Raw genomic sequence first — 18042 nt, 5'->3', positions numbered from 1 at the left:
AAAACTGAGTGAGGAGCAACATTTTGTTTGACATGTTTTTGGAGGTTCCTTCAAAATGGAAGATTATTACTTCGAAGCCCAAACCTCCCGCAGGACAGCAAAACAGCAGGGCAGTAGGACAACAGGACAGCAGGCTGTGGCGGAGGGCTGGGTTCGAAACCGGTATTATCGAGAGGACAGTCCAGAGGACATACCACTCAACCATTCAGACATTTTGAAGATGAAGTAAAGAGCCATAAGATAACATTTATGAACAGCAGGAAGGTCGTCAAGGTCGTCTTATTAGTAGCAGACATTTCGAAATGTATAGGATTGTAAACAAGAAAAACCTTTAAAAAAAAATACTTGTGGGCAGCACAATGACCAAACTTTTTCTTTTCCTAGGTCAAGTCATTAGAGATAGGCGGACTTCATGACGTCCTTAAAATCCCGAAGTTAAATATCCCAGTCTTCACCAGAATTCGAACCCAAAACCTTTCGGAAGGCAAGTGTTACCACGACCCGTAAGTAAAGTTAAACTAGTTCGCCACACTGTTCCACAAAGGGGGCCGACATCAGTGTCCCGTTAGCTGAAGTGGCGGTCCTTGCAAGGAACGTGGCGGTTACAGTATAGGAATATGAGGTAAACCCCCAAGGTTAGCGCTGCCCTCGGCCACTTATAGCGAGTGGGACCCAGGAACGAGACGCGGAGCGCTATGTACGCGGTAAGATCACCTTCCTCGATCCATGGCCGTTACTTCTGGGGGCCCTCAGAGTCAGACAGGACTTAGTGTGAAGAGCTCCGGATCCTGGCCTGTTCGTTGGATAAAAGCCTTTCTAACGATCAAAACGATAGTGGCGCTTCGGCGCGGATTCCCTTCTGGACTTTATCGAAGGTCATGGATCTGGTCATAACTCTGGTCATAGATCGAGTTGACCGGCTTCAATGAAATTACCTCAGCTTTTGAAAACTTTAGAAGCGAACTTTGAAGGCTTTCATTGAGTATTTATTCTAAAATGAAATTTAATTAACATAACAAATGAACAAAACGTCTTTATTTGACTTTTTTAAAAAAGAATATCTCGTACAAAGAGCAGGATTTGAACACAACAGAAATGATATCGATAGTACGTGCACTAACCACAGGACCAGGCAATCGATAGTTGGATACTTTGTAGAACTAACTTTTGAACGTGTTTTTTTATCATTGGAGTCTCCCAACTAATACAGCGGTCGTCACTAACAGATGACCTACTTCTAAGTGGTCGCTTACCCAACCTAAATTAAAATATAAAAACAAAACAGCACACTCAACACATGTCCTAAAACACACAGACAACATGGTGTTGACATCAATCAGCATAAACTTGACACTTGGATTTGGACAGTCGCAGTTAATATTGTAAAACATCACAGACAATGTAACAAGTTCTAATATCACGGACAATACAACGCATATCACAGATTATAAAATCCATATAATAAACTCTTTTTTTGCAACAGATTTCCCCTACAATGGGATTCCGTCACTAAATTCACTGATTCCGTCACTAACTTCACTGATTCTGTCACCAGCTTCACTGATTATGTCACCAGCTTCACTTGTACTGCCACTAACTTCACTGATTTTGTCACTAGTTTTACTGATTCTGTCACTAACGTTACTGTTGTGGGTTGTTTTAAATCAATATGTTTCGTATATTTTTATATTTAAACGTCTTAAGTTAAAGATCAAATATTTTTTTTAAATCGTAGAGCATTGGCTGACACAAAAAGTAAAAAAAAAAAAGAAAAATATCAAAAATACTTTTCAGTAGATGGAGAGCGCCGTTCTATTTCGCTGCCATATCTCTCAATAGTGCACGTTTTATCTCCCCTTTTTCTACATAAAACAAAATTAATTAATTACCACTAATTGATTAAATAATTGTTTAATTTTTTTATTCATTCATTTGTTGTCATTGACAATGAATGATTGTGCGAAATTTCAACTTCATTCGAGAATTTGGAAATGGGAGAATAGAAGTGTAAAGGAATCCACACAGACAGACAGACAGATAGAAGGAGTGAATTAATATAAGCTTTGTAAAAATACATAACCAGGCATATTTTTTTTAGATCTGCTGGATCGCTCCAGACGACTTAGCAGGCTTACTGATTCTGGGAGAAAATAGAGAGATTTGACAGGTGACACTGGAGACTACACACAATCTGTACATACAATCAACAAGTTTGGCTTCTACTTTCAGCAGCTTTTATACAGTTGGGTTGTGGATCTTTAAACTTTTGTTTGCACTTAGCTGGAAATATTTCCTTATGATGTTATTAATATTCGCCACGTAGTGATTCTCTTATTAGTCTCTCCAAGTTACTCTCAACGATTTAAAAGCTCTATATATAAAAATAAAAGTTTTAAAAATAAAGTGTTTTTTTGTTGTTGTTGTTTTTCTTTATATGTGTTTTTAAATAACTGAAGTTTTATAGTACAATTCTTAAATATTTACTTGACATTAAAACTGTCACAGATATTAGTTTATAATGAACACCAAGAGACCTATGCCTGTGTTACAAAATATATTTGTTACAAAATATATTTGTTATCCTTCCATTCAATCAAATCCTTTCATAGCAGCTGTATATTAAATATGTAATGAGCCATTCCGATACACTTACACTTAATTCTGTGTAGATATAAACTTAAGATTACGGTATATGGCCACAAATTGACACACATACACATATTATTTTCTTTTTTCCTTTAAAAATAACTTTAACGAGCTTCAGTTACCATTTTACTGTTTTGTTATAAGCCCTATTTTGTCCAATTAAACTTTCTCTTGAAAAAGAAAAAGCGCGATACTGTAGTTGGCAACAAGCACTGTTTATCTTGTGGGGACGGTTCAACACAATGTAAATGTTTTCAATGCGAGCTAGATATAAGCCAACTAAGCGAATTTTTAGTGGGATCAATGCTATGAGTGAAAATAGTGTTATAAGAAATGATATGTTATAAGGAGATGTTGATATATTACTAAGTGGGTCATATCAGTGATTACTTGAGAGTTGGTAAAGTTGGTTTTAAAGAATAAGTTAATAAATATATTTTATAGACGGTTAGAGTTGCTTCATAGACAGTACCGAAGAATGGGCTCATGTCTTGTTTATAGACAATCTTAGTCAGTTGGCTTCTTTACAAACTTATAATTGAGTAACATTTAAACCCGGAAAAGAGAACGACCAAGAAAAATAAATCCAATTCAATTAGATCTAAACTAATTCCAAACCAAATCTCCACTAGCCAATCAGAAAAAAGAAGACATTCACGTAAAACTCTCTGGATTGTCTCGTCAACAATTAACACAATCACGTGATGTTATTTACTTTTATTTCAACGTATCACGTGACGCAGTGCATGAGTATTTCTTTTTACATGTGCTTAGCCTGAAGCTGTAAAAATCCACAGATGAAAACAGAAGGAGGTCAAACTTGATGGACAAATAGGAATGGTTTCTTTAGGAATTAAAATGACAGAAATTATATAGAGAAAGAAAAACGTAACGGTCCCATTTTAGACCTTGCAAGGTCGTGTTCAGGAATTCTTAAATGTATTTTGTGATTCGTAGTAAGTAAAAATAGTTCCCTTTTAGATCTTGCAAGCCATGACCTAGACGTTCAACAGTTTATCTGTTTCAGACGGTTAACAAGGGTTCCATATGAGCAGCACAACGACAAGTGCCTTTACGTTTTCCAACTGTCAGGTACCCATTAGAGTAAGGGGGACTCAGCGGAGCCCTAAAATTCATCTCTTATCTTATCTCTGCCTGTGGTCTCATCTGGGGCATAGGCCACAACCAGCTTCCTCCAGGCGTCTCGGTTCTGGGTGAGTCTCTCCAACTGACCCCAAGTCTTGCCCAATCTGTTTGTAACCTGCTTCCAAATCGTGGTGCCATGTATTCCTGGGCCGTCCCCACTTCCTCTTTCCTTGGAGGTTCCAGGTTAGGGCCTGTCTTGTTATGTTGGATGCAGGCTTGGAAGGGTGTCATATATCCATCTCTTGCGTCTAATTAGGATATTTACTTCAATGCAGTGGCGTAGCTAGGGTGGGGGAGGGGGAATTTGAAAATCCCTCCTGGCCCCCACTTAAAGAGGACCCCAAAATGAGTGTTCGATTTTTTTTTTACATTAAATAGTAAATATTACGAAAAAGAGGTCAAGCCGCCGGACCCCAAATGATGAAAAATTCCTAGTTATACAACTGCTTCAATGGGCTGTTGTTTTGTTCTTTGACACAGTTTCTCATTCAAGATCTTATCTGGATCATAAGAATCTTCATGAGGAAAGTATTGCTGAATACCTGGATTTTTGTTTCATCCCAAAGTTAAAAATCCCAGACTTGCTCTAGATTCCAAATAGAAACCCTGCGAAACTTTGCGGAGTGATGATACTGGCGCCTTCATTTGAGAACCACTTTTATGAAATTATCTTTAAATAGAATCTATGATATTATTTTTTTTTATTGATGTCCTTGTTTACAATCAATGGATCAAATCTTTTTCTATTACTTCTCAGCTAATTAGAGGCATGTGTTATTATGTCTATGTGTTACCTATGTCTACGCGAATAAGTGCAGTTGCTAGCTAGTGTGTGTTTAGAAGTGTGTGTGTGTGTGTGTCTGGTCGTACAGTGTACTTTGCGTGTGTTGACAGGACATTTCAAAAGTACAGTTGACTTAGACCTAGCCAGGACCACCGTGTCCGTAGCGTCCCAGTCAACACTAGCTCACAAGTTGGATTCAGCTATGTGCTGCTCTGTATAGGATTTATAACTTCAGCTTTCGAACTTTAAAAAAAATGAAAGAATCTGTATGTAGACGTAGCCAGTGGAGTAACATCGATGTGCGCGACACTGCGCCAGGGTTTATGACGGAGGTCTTGAAAAAAAAAACAACTAGAAAAAAATGTTTGACCTTGAAAATTTGAATGCATCGAATTTATATCGACATCCGAGTGTATTGATACTATTACGTAACAAATATACATACATTGGGATGCCTTATTCAGCGTGCTAATACATACTGAATGACTCGATTATGTTTTTATTACACTTAACCTACGGGAGGAGCCCACCACCATATTCTGGAACCGCTGGCCCATTGGGTATTTGGCTAGTGGCTACACAGGTCAGTCTTGAGGCCTGCTGTAACGATTGGTCTCGGTTGAATGAATCTGTAGTCCACAGATATCGGTGTTAGTATTCATGCATTAAAACAATACAGAACTGTCCACAGATATCGATGTTAGTATTCATGCATTAAAACAATACAGAACTGTCCACAGATATCGATGTTAGTATTCATGCATTAAAACAATACAGAACTGTACACAGATATCGATGTTAGTATTCATGCATTAAAACAATACAGAACTGTACACAGATATCGATGTTAGTATTCATGCATTAAAACAATACAGAACTGTCCACAGATATCGATGTTAGTATTCATGCATTAAAACAATACAGAACTGTACACAGATATCGATGTTAGTATTCATGCATTAAAACAATACAGAACTGTACACAGATATCGATGTTAGTATTCATGCATTAAAACAATACAGAACTTGCACAAGTTTGAATCTAAACGTTTTGCATACATTTCACCCAAATAAAAAAAAAAAAACAAAAAAAAGGAGGAGGGAACATTTTGCTTCCAATCTCTACCATTTTTTTTTGTTTTCTTTTCCAACATTTCTTAGAAATACAATTAACTTTTTATTTTATTACTAGATGTATACCTAAATCTCAGTTTATATTTTATATACATTTATTACAGATGTGGAATTTTCTGTTTTGGTCCACCGGCGTATATCTCCCCAACCCCCCTAACCACCCCATTTTTCTCTTTCCTTTGACTCTCCCTGGTTAAACGAATGAGTGAATGACATTTCTAGTCCAACATTTGCAGACGATGTAACGAGAAAGAAGAAGTTTGTACTCCCGTGAACGGGTCGATTCAAGGTCAAGGAAGTCTCTGCGTAGGAGATGAGGGAGGGAGGTCTCATTTAATTTTTTTTTTTTTTAAAGCGTTGTAGATCAGTCGTGGCCAGAGAGAACACTGTACAGCTGCTGCAGGAGGGAAGGTGGAAAGAATGAATGAACGAAGAAACTTTTTTTTTAATCTATAAAGACGATTGGATAAACATTGTAAGAAACGAATTAGATAAACAGCAAGCGGCAGACAACTCCGATAACGAAGTGAAGTAAATGATAACTAACGATTTGATTGGATGAAATAAACAGCCCGCGGTGAATAAAAATTTCTTTGGTAAAGACTTGGGCATGAGACAAGGGCGATAACAAAAACTTAAGTAAGGCATTGATTGGTGTTTAAACTATCACTATCAGAAGTAGACCCATCACTTTGATCAGTATTTTTTCCCTGTGCATTACAAAGCGGCCTGACTGTATGGAAAGTATACGCACCTTTTTATTTATCATTTACATTAAATACTGTAATCGACATTCATTGTATGAAACTTAGAAGCAGTCATGAATATTATATATATGATGAATATTTTAGGGAGAAATGAAACCTACAATAATTCGGAACTGTATTACTATATATTTACTTCGGTAATAATGGCCTTCTAAAATATCCAGAGCTATTAAACTGTGATCACTGTATGTATAAAAACTCTGACCAGGTGAAACGCGTACATAATAAAAACAAAAACACACAAAAACATAACCATAACGTCACATAGCGTAGTGCAGAATGACCAATGGTCAACAAAAACATCTTATAGATTTTACAAGGAGAAGAAGAAGAACACAATGGCAGATACACACACGAGCACATCTGAATGTATTCATAGAATAAATGTAATCACAGACATTGAAAATATCTTTTAAAATTAGAGCTATTTTCGATCTTCTTTGACGAGGAGGACGGCATAACAGAGGTGCCCCCCATAAGCGCTATAAGGATCAACTCAGGCGCTATTTCGCCATTACTGGCATATAGGAAGGTAGCTGGCAGCAGATGGCCTCTGAGAGAGACAGAGAACTCTCACAGTGGCTGTGAGACACACATTTGAGACCCAAAGGAAAGACCTTATTGGTGACGGGCGCAGAAGACAGAAAGAAAACGTAAATAGACCGCTGGAGGACAACGACTTTGTCTGCACTAGATGCGGGAAAATATGCAGGTCGCAAATGGGTGTGCGAAGTTTTCAGTGTTATTGGACTCTCCATTGCTACCTGGTATCGAAGACTTGGCTATTAACATTATTATTATTATTATTATTATTATCATTATTTGCGTGAAGATGTTTTTAAATATTCCACCATTATTAGTTCAACATTATATATTTTTGGCAAGCTGCCGGTATTACCTACAGTGTGAGAAGTGCATTCCAATTGGGAAAAAAATAGCCAAAAAAAAAAAACAACCTAGCCTACTTAAAATAAAGCTATAAAATAGACAAGATGATTTTAAAAAACACATTATCTCCCTTTCGAGTCCCTCCCCCCAGCACGCCACGGTTGAGTGTAGAAACAATTAAAAATGTCTAGAACTAGATCTAGAAAACAGGAGTGATCAATTGCTTCTGAAAGTGAACCCATCGCACAAGCTCATTCTATATATGTTTCATGTATCGATCTATACAGTTGACAGCTTCACTAGATCAAGGAGATAGACTATTGGGAATGAGAGAAAGTGGGAGAAAGAGAGAGTGTGAGAGAGAGAGAGAGAGAGAGAGAAAGCGGTAGGTGTAAATCTAGGAATCAGCGCTTCGCAGACACGAATGAAGTGGTACAGTAACAGTCAAGCGTGAAGCATTTGTTGATCTAGTCTTGAAGATAATTGTCATTGGAACTTAGCGAATCATCAGGAAATAATTAATGGTTTGAAGTAACACTCTAAGTGGGACTTAATATAATAGTGGGGGGAAAAATTAGAAAAAAAATGCGAATTAGATAGAACATACCTTGAAACTGACGCTAAATATCGTCTGCTCAAGAAAGGTGAATTTAAAAAATCCTATTCGGCAACTTATTTCCCTTGTCAGAATTTGGTAGTCACATTTTGTTAAATTGTTTCTTGTACGTAGAGATATTAAAGAATCCCAAAAACTAAGTTTTTAAGATAGATTTTTAAAAAGAATATTTTGCGTTTTTCGGTGAAATACTGCGCGGCCGTATTGTACACTTTGAATAGCAGACGTGACCGAGTTACCTCAACCATCGACGAACTGTGAGCTTCTGCGGGCAGACAACTCAGGAGATCCCATGAATCGCCGTCATTGGCTGACTCAGTGTTTACATCGGCAGGGACCAAGCATGGGGAAGACAGGGCGGCTGGCTCTTGGCTAGATTTGGGAGAAAGGGGGTCAGTTTGTAGCCCTTTTTTTTATATTTTTTTTTTGTAGATGGTATTAAATGTCAAACTTTATTGAATGTTACAATCAAATGTTAACACGTGTAAAACGGTTGGGGTTTGTGTCTCGCAGATTGATTGAAGTTAAGATATCATCAAATATCTCTTCTAACTAAATGTATATAAATATATATCACTCCAACACAGCTACAATCTCTCTTGAAGAACTTTATGAAAGACGCCTTTCCCGAGCATACGAAATTCCTAAAGACAATCTGCACCCATTAAACCACAGTTATATCAGATCTGAACGAAGTGGTCGACTCCTGCCCACTAGAACTAGAACTAAAAGATTTTAAAACTCCTCAATTACACTTTCAAGCTGCTTCAAGGTCACTTGTCTCCGAGAAGTACATTGTTAATGTTGCTGGTTGTGGATTTAGTGCAAGAGTACTTGATATTTTAGATAACTAGATGACGATGTAACAACCCAGAACAGATGCAAGTAAAACGAATTAGTTTCAAACACAAACTATTGATTCCAAAAGAAGGGCACAGTCCGACGTCGCTTGACCGAAACTAACAACAAGTCCTGTCCTCAGCACTGCAGAAGTGAGTTTCTACTGTTATTCCGTCTCTAAGCTATTTCCGTTCTAAGTTTTTTAATGTACCGTCATGTCACTGAAAGGGAATCCCCGATTAATCCCGTCTTCTCCGCGCCCAACAAACAACAGCAAACAGCCTTATTCGTAAAGCGTTAGTTTTTATTTGTTTGTTTGTTTGCGCAGGTACTCAGTAGTTGATTGCCTAACTTTCAACTACTAAAAATTAATAATATGCGTTAAAATACAAGAAAAGTAATATTTTTTTTTCAAAAAGGTGCCGGTACGCCGTATCTGTGCATACAGTCACAAAAAAAGCCCTGTATATATATATATATATATATATATAAAATATATATTTATAGGCCTATATATATAAATATATATATATATATATTTATATATATGTATGTATGTATATATATATATATATACATATATATATATATATATATTTATATATATGTATGTATGTATGTATGTGTGTGTGTGTGAGAGAGAGAGAGTTTGTTGCATATGTGCATATTGTTAATGTTTGCATCTATATTGTTATTATACCTGACAAAACAAGAATCAATGTTTAAAAATTAACAATCTAGTTAATTAACTATTGTTAATAAATTATTTTGTTTGGTATCGAACAATGGAAATAAATATTGCTCGACTGATGTGGTGGTATTTGTTGAATTAGTCCTCTTTATGCTTTTGTGTAGAGAATTCGCCCGTTTGAAAGTAACAATAGATAACCATAAAACCTTATATTTTCATAAGCACTTAGCTGGCACGGTGGTTAGTCTACTGGCTTAAGAAGGCTTGAGCCTATAAGTTCTAATTGAAGTCGTACAACTTTTAAATTTGATAAACTCTATCTAAAAAGTGATCACGGTAACATTTACATAGATGCCCCCTCCTTTCTTCCCCACCCCATTGCTCAAACTAGTACAGACAAGGATGATAGTACACAGACAAGGATGATAGTACACAAACAAGGATGATAGTACATTGAGAAAGCTAAAATCATGAAATTGCGCAAAATAAGAATTATTGTAAAAATATTTCCAATCGCACAGATTTATAATTGTTAGTCTATAAACTTTTTTTTTTTAAGTATTTTTTTATTTTGCTTGTTTTATTACTAAGTTTATATCTACTCACTATGTGTTTATCTGAAATAAAAAAGTGAATTGATAAAAGCTTTATAATAAACCCAATGAGACTCGGTTTCATTGACAAGTGTGACAGGACCTCCATGTCAAAAAGACATTTATGTTGAGATCCATTCAGAGGCGTAGTGAGCGGGTGCAAGGGGTGGGGGTATCATGCATGGAGCGCTAGTTATGCTCGCTACGCCTCTGGACCCACTGTTCGCCCTCATTAATGTGATTTTTTTTAAATTTCAACAGGAAAAATAAGAATTCGACTATAAATATTATATTGTTTACCACATACATAAACGTCTTCAAAACTGAAGAGTTCTAATCTTATTTTATCTTATATAATAGAGACGTTACTTCAAAAAAAAAAGATGATTACGTCCTAGTCATGCATGTTAACCAATGACTTAAATTCTGCTACGTCACTGGTTTTCCTGGCTGGCTCAGGCAACCCATTCCATGCTCTATTACCATAAGAGTTCAAAAAATTTTTAATGTATAAATCGTTATAAAAATTTCTTCAGATTTAATAGAATTTAGATGTATTCAATTGCAGACATAAAATATATCTAAATCTGTACAGCGACTAAATGTCATTAATCTCTAAGTTTCGATAAGCCGAGAGTTATCAGCCGTCTGCTTCCTAGCACGCGGGAAACTTGGAATGCTTCATACATCCCGCTACTTGAGTTCACTTCCGTTATTTGATTAAGAGAAACCAAGGGGAGAGAAGTGAAGCATTAACTCACTAAACTAGCAGATGGAACATTTTTATGGAAGCCATGTTTGTTGCTTTACTGTGTGTCCATTAAGTTGTCATCGAGACTTGGAAAAGTGATTCTGGGATGGGTCTAGTGTTTCTCTGATGAGTCACTGAAGTGGATATGATGGCTTTGGCTGATTGTAAAAGAAAAAAAAATGTTTTCATTGTTGTGTCACGTGACCTGAGTGTTTGAACTTGATACAATGAAAGCAAAGTTCCTAGACCTTGTCAAGTTATAGTTGCATAACGTTCTGCAAGTGTGGCGTACTCGGGCTATGCTACAGTGTTTTGTAAGGTGAAACTTACAGAGAAATAGTCGATAACTGTTTTTTATTTGCTTCTTTGCAATCCGAATTATTAAGTAAGCCTCGTTTGTACTGGCGTAACCGCTAGAAGACTATAGTTAAGTCCTAACTTCAGTACGCACTTCTTATAAAGCGTATACAAATAATGTCTACGAGTCAGAAGATTAAGGGTGAGTGCTTTATTTCAGACCCAATTGAGACCTAAATATTTTGCCAAAATAAATGCAGACAAAGCTGTTGTCAGCCGGTGGTCTATTTAAGTTCTCTTTTTGTGCCTGTCTACATCAAAGTGCTTTTCTTTTGGGTCTCAAATATATCCGCGACCTTTTTAAGGGATCTTTGCAGTCTCTTTCAGAAGCCCTTAGTGTCAACTCCTTACTGAGTGACATTGGATTGTACTTTTTAAAATAATTAAAGATGCCTTGTTTCACTTGAGGTGTTGTACTACTTTTATCTCGTATATCATTGGCACAGCACAACAGATATTAATAGTAATCAAGTAAAACATTTATCAGCAGACAATATATTTATTAACCATAAAATAGAATGTCGAATGTCAAAATGCAGGGGCCACTACAAAGGTCAAGCCCCTGAGGCCCCAAAATCCAGCCATCATTAAATCACATATATTACTTCACAATATAATCAATGTAATCCACTATGAAATTCGTCAAGTATACAATTAGTAAAGCTTTCTATTCTAATAGACATAACACGTCTGTTCTCCTTAAATTACATGCCGTCTACTGCTTCTTGACCATGTGGGCAGCTCTCAGAACGAGATTTCCTGCCCATGATTCTCGATTAGGTTTCACCTTCACGTGAAACACAACAAAAAGTGACACTTCGTGATTCTCACTAATTCATGTCACAAACAATGATGTGACACTTAGCTGCCAGCCTTTTTAAAGCGTATTAAAGTAAAACAAAGTAGTTCCCCTTTCAGACCTTGCGATCTATAGCGTATTATGGGCAATATTCTAAAATTAGTGTCCACTGATGCCATCTTTCAGTTTTCTGTCGAAGGTTATGTGTGAAAGTAACAATGTACCCAAAAAGTCTGTCAACTTCTCTATAACCCAGTTAATATGATAAAAACAGCCCATGAACCAAAGTCTCGATTATCTTACATAGTTTTAGTTCTTGCAGTTCTAGTTACCAGTTTCTATTAATGCTCTCTTACAATCATAGAAAATCCCCCGCTCCCCCTCCCCTCAAGTGAGGGCCCCCACACGAGTGTTCAAAATTTGTTTTTACATTAAATATTTCATTATTATCTCATGTCATGATGTCGAATGTCAAAATGCATGGGGCCTCTACAGAGGTCAGGCCCCCAAATCCTTAGCTACGCCACTGGGCAATATCTTAATTATCTTCCTATGTCTGAATAGAATCTTTCTTATGTCAATATTGTTGGTTATCTGACAATGTTTGATAACCTGTCGGTTATCTAATATATATATATATTCGTTGTTTATATAGTAATGTAAATAATATCTTCCCATTTCTTGCGCTATCGGATGAATTTTCTATGCAGAACAAAAGCTTCATATGCAAATGTTATACTGAAATCAATAAATTTCATCTTTTAACAAAGTCTTACCATGATGTTTACACCAGTAACAATTTTTTCTTAAGTTAAAACTTTAAAACCAGCAAACTTGTATGTCTAGACACCGGTCGACTTTACTCTATTTGGGAAATGATCTGTCATCTACCTGTTATAACAATATTTTGTATCCGTATGCTTATCTCCCTTTCTTCTCCAAGGCTGTATCTCATTTTGATATCGACTTGTCAGGACCCCTTGCCCTAGTGCTATTTCCATTGCTCTCTCTCTCTCTCTCTCTCTCTCTCTCTTTCTCTCTCTCTCTCTCTCTCTCACACACACACATACATTCTTCAACTGTCTTAAGAACAACTAGTGACCTTCAGACAACCGGACTGTCCATTTGCTAATACCAATCAAACTATTTCTGTTCCATCTATGCCCCTCCTATCTTTATATCAAAGTATATGAATCTTGTAACCGGAGTTATGTTTCCCTGGGCGATTTGCTTCAGTAAGTAAAATGATGGCCTACGTAAAGACAACTGAATGGAATTATTTTTACGGAAAACAATTTAAAATATGTTTTGATCTACTTACAAACATTATAGTCTATTTGGAAGACACTTTTTGCAGGGGCGGACTAGGTACCAAAATCGGCCCTGGCGTTACTTACTATCGGCCCACATCTTAGGTGCCATTTGATATGTATCAATTAAGTATTGAAAACTAAACTCATGCATGTGTTAGCTGACGTATTCCTACATAAAGATAAGAGACTATATTAATTAGCCTACTCCGAATATGAAGAGACTTAGAGGTTTTATTAATTAGTCCAAACAGAAAAGAGACTTAGAGGCTTTATTAATTAGTCAGAATAGAAGACTCTCTCTCTCTCGAGTCTTAAAATAGAGTTAATAGACTAGTCTCTAAACTTTCTGCACCTGATCTGACCTCTACATCTATTTACACACTTCTTCAGTTATTTTATCTCAGCTTCCCACTTTACAAATACAATAAATCAGACCTCTAGTTATTACCTCCCATGAGAGAAGAGTTAGGTCTATCGAGACTTTTGTTTGAGAGATTTTCAGTGTTTAGTTGAAAGGTAAGTTTATATATATATATTGGCCTCCTTCAGCTGTAGAACGACTATGGTTCATCTCAAACAAATTTAGTTTTAAGTTAAATATATATAGCAGGTCATATATATATATATATATATATATATATATTACCCTCAGCCCCCGGGTCTTAGTTTGTGTATCACTGATCTAGTGCATTAATAACAATAATAATAATAAGGCTTGTCTACAAGTCCGAAGATTAATGAGGAATGCATTAGAAACAAGAAAACAAAATAATAATGTTATAAGAAAAGCGAATGCGTGAATCTAAAATATTAATGAAAAATAAATTTTTATGTTTATTTTATGTATATCTACATCTAGAATGTAAGGGATATATCTAAGCTATGCCAATGAGAGTCTTTATGGTACGATAACATTTATAGCCACTCAGTGTGTGTATGGTAAGGTCACGTTTATTGAGGTTATAGCACCCAAAGCCACTCAGTGTGTGTATGGTAAGGTCACGTTTATTGAGGTTATAGCACCCAAAGCCACTCAGTGTGTGAATGGTAAGGTCACGTTTATTGAGGTTATAGCACTCAAAGCCACTCAGTGTGTGAATGGTAAGGTCACGTTTATTGAGGTTATAGCACCCAAAGCAAGTCAGTGTGTGTATGGTAAGGTCACGTTTATTGAGGTTATAGCACCCAAAGGTCACGTTTATTGAGGTTATAGCACCCAAAGCCGGTAAGGATCGATAAACGTTCGGAAATGTCATTTATCACGAGTCTGTAAACAAAGACTAACAAGGGAAAGTATTCGAAAAGACGGAAGATAATTAACGCCCTTGGCAAGAGATAATTCTGGTCTGAAAACAAAACTCAGCCGACGACAAGGTAATGTCCCATTCTCCACCGTCGTTGGTCAAGATGGTAGAATGTACGAGCTAACTACCACTTCACTACTTGATGCTCTGAGAACCAGTTAACGTTCTGTTTAGTTTTAGGGGCCATAATTTACTATGGCCTGTACAGACTAGCACTCTGTTCAATGACAGGCTTCACTTTTAAAGGAGCTTACAGATGAGAGTCACACACGCTTCTGACCTTCACAGAAAGAGAGTTAAGCAAAAGACAGCTCATCTTGCCAGTGCTCATGTGTATGACTCATTGTCCGGAGCATGTTTTGGATGAGCTAGTGAATCTTCTTCTTCTATCAGTGTCATTTGTTATCCTCGACTGGACAAAGCCAACAATCTTCAATCCACCAGTAATGATCTGTTTCAAGGATTGCGGTTGTCTCCGTGGCTTAGCGTCAATGTCATTATCTTGTGTAAGTATTCCCAGTCACAGATAACGAAATGTCTCGTTAAAAAATGCACTCGGTTTTTCTGTTTTTTCAGACTACGCACAATTTCAAGAAGATAAATGAAAATATTATTAGCTTCTGGACTGCTTAAGTATTAAGGCGCGATTACGGCGTTGTGTTTTACTCACTTTTTTACTGCTAGGGACTGATAAATGGACTCTCCATTCATTACCTCAGCAGGGGGGGGGGGGCTAGGAAGTTAGCTTGGCTTGCGAAATTCCCAACCTGCGGTCCTGGGTTCGAATCTCGGAGAAAAAGAAGGAAAATGATATTAAATTTACAGGTAATCTATTTCTTTCTGCCAAAATATGACACACTTGTAGGTATAAGTATTGTTATTATTAAGTGGCTTATTATAAAGATTTCGAAAAAGTGTTGGGTCCTCCACAAAAATCCTGCCCCTTGACTTCCACTTATTTAAATCAAGCCCTGGTCTTAACACTATAATGGGTTACCTATGCGCCATTGGATACACATATATATATTACATACCAATGTACATAAATACATAGTCCTACATTCATTGCGGCTCAGCTTCTAGATCTAGTAGACCTATGTTGTTCTCTTGTCACAGAAAACGTTTAAAATCACTTTGACTATCTCTGGGCATCGTCAGAAGTAGCTTAGACCAGTTTTACAGTTTTTACCCTAGACACCATTGACTGTTTTGTAGACCAAAATTAATTAATTTGATTCAGAAGAAACTTTCGCCTTTGGTTTTGTTTGTCTGTGTATGTGTGTGTGTCTCTTTCCCCCCCCCCCTCTCTCTCTCGTATAATCACATAACAAGACATCTAGAATCTAATCCCCTCTGGGGTCAAGTAATGTAAGAAGACATTAATGATTTATTTAGTTCACTTTTATTGAATAATGAAATCAAACGGATCATGTATCTGGCCAGCGTTCAGTTCTAGAAGCAAGTTCACAGTAGTTCTGTAGTTTGTTTTGTTCTTGTGCCAAAATATAAAAAAATAAATACATTTTAACCTTTATGAAATAGGCCTATATCATAGTAATCTAAATATCACAAAACTGACGTTTTAAACTTACCATTTGTCATTTAAAAGTGTGTACAAGCCTCTATATCCATGGTTTTTCCATTCGAGAGTGATAATCAGCGGTTCTCAACCTAGACACGAGGTGCAGAAGACATTCAAGGTGCACACAATTGTATTGCTAAGTTAAGTAAGTTCTGTCATATTAACTACATTTACAAAAAAAAATATTTTTTTAACGTTTATTTAAAACAACAATTAATGAGAAGGTTTTTTTTTTTTTTTTTGGTTTTGTTGTTTTTTTCCGCGTGAACTGCAGAGCGGTACTATGGCCATAAACACACTGAACTAAAGGAAGGGAATTTTTGTTTTACGGAAATGTTTTTTTTTTCTCTTGAGGCTTTGAATAAGAGATTGACTCTTTACAGAACAATTAGATCAATTAGAAAAACGTTATATGACATCAGTAAGGCCAGGCTCACATAGAACTTCTCCTTCACTTTCACCTATCCCATGGGGCATCACACAGGATCTTTCAACCTTCTTTCTCCATTCTTCTATGTCATTTGCCTTTGATAGAATTTCATTCTGATATTCTTTCTGAAAATATTGAAACCTGCCTTTTTACCTGCCTGGGTGGACCACTTCGGGGGCCGATTTTGAGTTTGTGTTCCCACACAAACTGTCTTTGTAACCTTGTTTTTTCTTTTTTTTTTTTGTTTGTAACTATTTTAAAAAATTCTGGAGTGGTTAATTAAAACATTAATTATTAAAAATAAACTTAAAACTATGATTTTTGCCTTACCAGTTTACCGGTAGTCTAGCCTATCATTAACATGCTTTAGTAATATTAGTCATATAGTCTCAGCCGATACACACACATTTTTTGTTTGTAAAATGTTTAACATGCTTCGGATGTTCCTTCAGAGTTAAAGATAATTACTTCCTAGTCCAAACCTCCCGCAGGACGACGGGGGATGGGAGCGTGCAGGGTTTTGAACCCGGGACTATCGATAAGTCCGAACGACAGTCCAGCGCGCAAACCGCACGACCAGGCAGCCATCTCATTCTATGGTACAGTGGTAGTCGTAGATTACTGAACATTTCTTTGTTGTTGTTTCCTGGCCTCTCTGTATGAGCAGTCAGCACTTCATGTGATTGGGAATTCCCTTAAGTGCTGCTCTTAGTTGACCTATGACGTCAGTGAGGGCCACGAATGAATTCTCCGTGAATTTCCCGGCACGTCTTCAAGTTTGTTGACATTGTTTTAAGTGTTATTGATCGGACTTATCTGGACGTCAATTCAGCCTGACTCTTACTGTCTATTATGTAGGCCAAGACATTTGAGACTAACGAACAAATACAATCTTCAATGTTGTAACGATTGGTCGAAGAGAGCTCTCACAGTTTCGGTCAGTTAAGGCGTGCATAAAAACAAACAAACAACTATACAAAACGATACATTGGCTCATTAAAATTCTAACAAGTAAATACTTATTCTGCATATCACCTTGGCACCATTAAATCCCAAAATCAAATAATTCGTAATAAATAGGGACAATAATCGGGGTAGAAATTCATTACGCCTAGCCCACGACCAATAGGGGCCCCAAAGGGCTCTTGAAAGGGAAAAAAAGTGTTTTAACTGTAAGAATTTAAATATATATATTTTACTTAAATCATTGTATATTTATTTTTCTTAAATTAATTTCTTTTAATATTGATTTTCAAAAAGCAAAATAACAAATCAATGTAAAACTATTCTCATTTCGGTGTTTCATTAAATCATTTAGTATCCGGCAGTGGCGTAGCTATGATATTTGATGCCCTCCAAAAAAAAAATAAAACCAGCAAAAAGTTTATAATTTCGAAATAAA

At 36.5% G+C, this 18042-nt stretch overlaps 1 protein-coding gene across 1 annotated transcript in view; it reads right to left on the bottom strand.

Moving 5' to 3' along the window:
* LOC106063885 (uncharacterized) overlaps nucleotides 1-8353 on the bottom strand; it is a 48624-nt gene extending 40271 nt beyond the window's left edge. Inside the window, exon 1 of the mRNA XM_013222369.2 lies at nucleotides 7972-8353. The gene's annotated coding sequence lies outside the window, so the exon portion shown is untranslated. The remainder of the gene's footprint in view (nucleotides 1-7971) is intronic.
* Nucleotides 8354-18042: the final 9689 nt, after the last annotated feature.

Source organism: Biomphalaria glabrata, chromosome 5, assembly GCF_947242115.1.
Source record: "Biomphalaria glabrata chromosome 5, xgBioGlab47.1, whole genome shotgun sequence".
NCBI lineage: Eukaryota > Metazoa > Mollusca > Gastropoda > Planorbidae > Biomphalaria > Biomphalaria glabrata.
The sequence above is the reverse complement of the archived record's forward strand: the minus strand, read 5'-3'. Positions and strand labels throughout refer to the sequence as shown.